The sequence below is a fragment of the Penaeus monodon genome, chromosome 41 (assembly GCF_015228065.2).
Source record: "Penaeus monodon isolate SGIC_2016 chromosome 41, NSTDA_Pmon_1, whole genome shotgun sequence".
NCBI classification, from domain to species: Eukaryota; Metazoa; Arthropoda; class Malacostraca; order Decapoda; family Penaeidae; genus Penaeus; species Penaeus monodon.
In genome coordinates this window covers 21,746,102-21,751,101 of record NC_051426.1, presented here as the reverse complement: position 1 = coordinate 21,751,101, position 5,000 = coordinate 21,746,102, and positions in this window count along the sequence as shown.

Sequence of the window (5,000 nt, the reverse complement as noted above, 5' to 3'; positions counted from 1 at the left end):
CCCTCTTCCTCTCGCTCACTCCCTGTCCCCCTCGTCCCCCTCTTCCTCTCGCTCACTTCCCCTCGTCCCCCTCTTCCTCTCGCTCACATCCCCTCGTCCCCCTCTTCCTCTCGCTCACTCCCCTCGTCCCCCTCTTCCTCTCGTTCACTCCCCTCGTCCCCCTCTTCCTCTCGCTCACTCCCCTCGTCCCCCCTCTTCCCCTCGCTCACTCCCACCTCGTCCCCTCTTCCTCTCGCTCACTCCCCTCGTCCCCCTCTTCCTCTCGCTCACTCCCCTCGTCCCCCTCTTCCTCTCGCTCACTCCCCTCGTCCCCCTCTTCCTCTCGCTCACTCCCCTCTTCCCCCTCTTCCTCTCCTCGCTCACTGTCCCCCTCGTCCCCCTCTTCCTCTCGCTCACTGTCCCCTCGTCCCCCCTCTTCCTCTCGCTCACTCCCCTCGTCCCCCTCTTCCTCTCGCTCACTCCCCTCGTCCCCCTCTTTCCTCTCGCTCACTCCCCTCGTCCCCCTCTTCCTCTCGCTCACTCCCTCGTCCCCCTTTCCTCTCGTTCACTCCCCTCGTCCCCCTTTCCTCTCACTCACGCCCCTCGTTCCCTCTTCCTCTCGCTCACTCCCTCGTCCCCCTCTTCCTCTCGCTCACTCCCCTCTTGTCCCTCTTCCTCTCGCTCACTCCCCTCTTGTCCCTCCCCTCTGATCCGCGGCCCGGCACCTCGTAACCACAATCCCTTCGGTGTTGTTTACGTCCCCCGCTCCCCCTCTCTCCCCCTCTTCTCCCATCCCTCCTTCTGCTCTCTTCCTGTTTCTTGTTTCTAGTTTCTTTTCTTGGTTTTCTCTCTTCCTATTTTCATGTCTCCCTTCCCCTTTTACCCCTTTTTTTTTCTTTCTTGCTTGCTTTTCTCTCTTTTTTTGTCTCCTTCTCCCCTTTTCTTGTTTTTTTTTCTCTTCCTATTTCCTTGTTGTTCTTCTCCTTTCTCCACGTTTCTTGTTTTTTTTCTCTCTCTCTTTCTTGTTTTTCTCTCTTCCAATTTTCTTGTCTCCCTTCTCCCTTCTACCTTTTTTTATCTTACTTTTCCCCTTTTCAATCGCCCCTCTCCCTTCTCCACTCTTTTGGTTCGTCTATTTCTTGTTCTTCTCTCTCCCTGTCTCCCCCTCCTTCTTCTTGTCTCCCCTCTCTCTTCTCTCTTTTCTTTCTTCCTTTCTTTCCTCCTTGCCCCTTCCTAACTCCCTCCTTCCTTCTCCCCTTTTCTGGTTCCTTTCTTTTTTGTTCTTCCCTCTTCTTATCTCCCTTTTCTTGGTTCCTTTCTTTCTTCCTCTTCCCTCCTATTCCCCTTCTCCCCCCCCCCCCTTCTTGCGTGTGTGTGACGCTTTTTCTCTTCCTCTCCCTCCTTCCATTCGCATATCCTTCTTCTTTGCTTTCTCCCTTTTTCATCCATTTTCTACTTCTTCCTTCAATGTTGCTCGTTATGCGTGAAATTCAGGATGTTGACGTCACTAATCCGTTATCATTTTTATCTTTTTTTTTTTTTTTTTTTTTTTTTGCTATTATTAACCCTGTCTATTTCTGTTTTCTTACCATCCTTTATGACTTCGCTTTTCCCTCTCTCTATATATTTTTCTCTCCTTCTCTCTCTTCTTCTCTTCTCTCTCTCTCTCTCTCTCTCTCTCTCTCTCTCTCTCTCTCTCTCTCTCTCTCTCTCTCTCTCTCTCTCTTTTTCTCTCTATCTCCTTCTCTCGCTCTCCTTCTCTCTTCCCCTTCCTCTCTCCCTATCAATTTATCTATCTATCTATCTCTCTTTCCCTCCCCTCCCCCTCTTCCCTTATCTATCCTACCCCACTACCCATACCCCTCCCCCCTCCCCCTTGCCCACACCTACCCCCCCACAACCCATACCCTCCCCACGCCCCCCTCCCCCGGCCCCCCCTCCCCGGGCCCCAACCGCACTCCACGGAGCTTCAGGATTACATTTCAAGTTCGGAGATCGTGCAGGATTACTCCACGCATCCTGCAACCGCGGGAGAAACGTCACAGAAATCCGAGCTACGGGCGGGAGTGCCTGTAGATCTCGTTCGGCGAAGGCGTGGGGTGTGGGCGTGTGGGGGGGAGGGGGTGTGGGGGTGGGGAAAGTGTGGGAAGGGGATGTGAGGGGGAAGGAAGGTGGGGGTGGAGGGAAGGGGGTTGGCTTAGGGGCGGGGAGAGGGGGAAAAGGGCGTGGGGGGGGGGGGAGTTGTCTATGCGTGTTTGGATTTTGTGTATGTATATATAGGGGGGGGGGTTATCGGCCTGTGTGTACATGTTTGTGAAGTGTACGATCCTCCTTTTCTCCTTCCTCCCTTTCATTCTTCCTATTCCCCCCCTTTTTCCATCCGAAGGCGTCCCCACCCCCCTTCAAAAAGCCACATCCTCCCCCTCCCTCCCCCTTCTTAATCTTAGCACGGACAACACACGCGAATTATACCCTCGGCTCCAGGGAAGTGTTTACCGGAGGATCAGCGAAGAGATTACGGTTTCGGAGGCGTCCATTATGCAAGCGCCGACACGAAGTCAACGACGACGCCAAGCTTTCGGACGAAGGGGGACTAACTTTTGCTTAATGACTCTTGGGGGGGGGGGGGCGAAGGGGGGCGAAGGGGGACGGGGGGGGGACGTGGAGAACGAGGGGGGGGGGGGAGTCGAGGCGAAGGGAGGACGATGCATTTGGAGAGGATGAGGATGCCTTTGGAGGATGAGATCGAGGAGGATGCCTTTGGAGGATGAGATCGAGGAGGATGCCTTTGGAGGATGAGATCGAGGAGGATGCCTTTGGAGGATGAGATCGAGGAGGATGCCTTTTGAGCAAGAGGGTAAGAGGATGCTTCTGGAAGACAAGGATAAGACGATGCTTTTGAAGGATGAGGGGGAGCGGATGCCTTTGGAGGACGAGGGACTGACGATGCTTTTGAAGGGGGAGAGGGGAAGATGATGCCTTCCGAGGACAAAATTGAAGAGGGTTCCCTTTGAGGACGAGGGGGGGGGGGGAAGATGCCTTTCGAAGACGAAGGGTAAGAGGGCGAGCTTGGAGGACGAGAGGAAAACAGAGGCAGAAAACACACGCAATCCGACGCGGCTTCGAGAGGTGGCCTGATGAAGGTATGACTTGTTACTCGATAACGTGTGTTACTTTCTCGGCTTCAACCTTCTCTATTTATAGGAAGGTATTGCGGGAAGGTATATATTTCGTTGGATATATGAGCCTGTGTACGTGTGTGGGTGTGGACGTGTTTGTGTGTGTGGGAGTGTTTGCGTGTGTACGTGTGTGGGTGTGGAAGTGTTTGTGTGTGTGTGGGGGGGGAGTGTTTACGTGTGTGTGTGTGTGTGTGTGTGTGTGTGTGTGTGTGTGTGTGTGTGTGTGTGTGTGTGTGTGTGTGTGTGTGTGTGTGTGTGTGTGTGTGTGTGTGTGTGTGTGTGTGTGTGTGTGTGTGTGTGTGTGCATATGTGAGTATATGAGTGTATCTATCTGTCTGTGTACAAACGTATCCATCCAAGTGTCTACCTACTGACTTCGCGTGCATGTATCCTCGTATCTGCATGTACGCCTGTGTGTAAATAAGTCAGCCCGACATAAACGACATAAACTTACAGCAATGTCATTACAGCGTGCTCGGGAGGCTATATAATGGAAAGCCGTCATCTAAGAGCGTAATTTGCATAGTCATTCATAACCCAGCATACCAACCGCTTGTTGTCGTAAAACTTTCGGGTTTAAAAAAAAGAGAAAAGAAAAGAAAAAAAAAGAATACTAAAGCAGACTTAATGCTTTTGCTACTTTCGAAATATTTTTTTTAAAAGCTGAAAAAAAAATCAAGATTCAGTTTCCCTCTTAACTATGTCGCTTGAGATAATAATGATAATAAAAAATGTCAGTATAAGAGTTTTTTTTCTTCTTCTTTTTTTTTTCAATGGAGCGTTGTGTAAAGGATAAAATTCAGAAGCTGAAGAAGCCCTCTCGTGAAGCTCTTTCGGGAATGAGGCACGTTTATAGGCATACATTTATGCACATACACACCCATGTGTAGATATACTCTCTCTCATTGTTTCTTGTCTTTTCATATGTGTGTGTGTGTGTGTGTGTGTGTGTGTGTGTGTGTGTGTGTGTGTGTGTGTGTGTGTGTGTGTGTGTGTGTATCTTCTTCTTTTAACGGTAGGTTCATGTCTGAGCCGCCGTGGTCACAGCATGATACTTAATTGAGAGAGAGAAGTGAAGAGAATGGCAATGGGAGAGGATAGGAGAGGTAAGGAGAAAAACAAATAAGATAAAGGAAGAGAGGAAGAGAGGAATTAAGAGCAGAAAAGCAAAAGAAGGGGACAATCAACGCCCGTACAAAATAACCCGGCACAAGACAGAAAAAATGAAATACAAGAGCGGAGAGAGAAGAAAAACACGAGACAAAGAACGATAACGAAGCGCAAAAAATCGCAAACACAAACACAAACAGACACTCAGTCAGACAAACCGACATCAAAACCCCCCCACAGAGCGAAAAGAGAGAGAGAAAAAAAAAGAGAGAGAAAAGAAAGAGAGAGAGAAAAAAAGGAAACAAGGCGCGAATGAAACGCCGCAGCGTCAACAACCTCGGGGGAAAAAAAAGCGGCCATTGGTGATTCATAAGGCAAATACCCACCGAGCCGCCATATTTACAAGTTCCCGGATGTGGCTCTGCCGATACATCCACTAAATACTTAGAGCTGTCATACCATCCATCATTCCTTGTAAAACCCAGAGAGAAAGGAAAAAAAGAGGAATGTCTCTTTTCTCTGTCTCTGCGAAATTGGGTTTGTTAACTCCCCTTTTTTTTTTTTATGTTATCGATTCAATTTTTTTTTTTTTTTAGGAAGGGGGGAGTTGCGCGCGTGTTGATGGAGCGTTCGAAATGTCAAAGGGATTTCATTAACGGATTTGCTAAACCTCTTTTTTCCCCCCATTTTTCATCAAGGGGAAGGATTTTATGTCTGTTGCTATAATTGGAT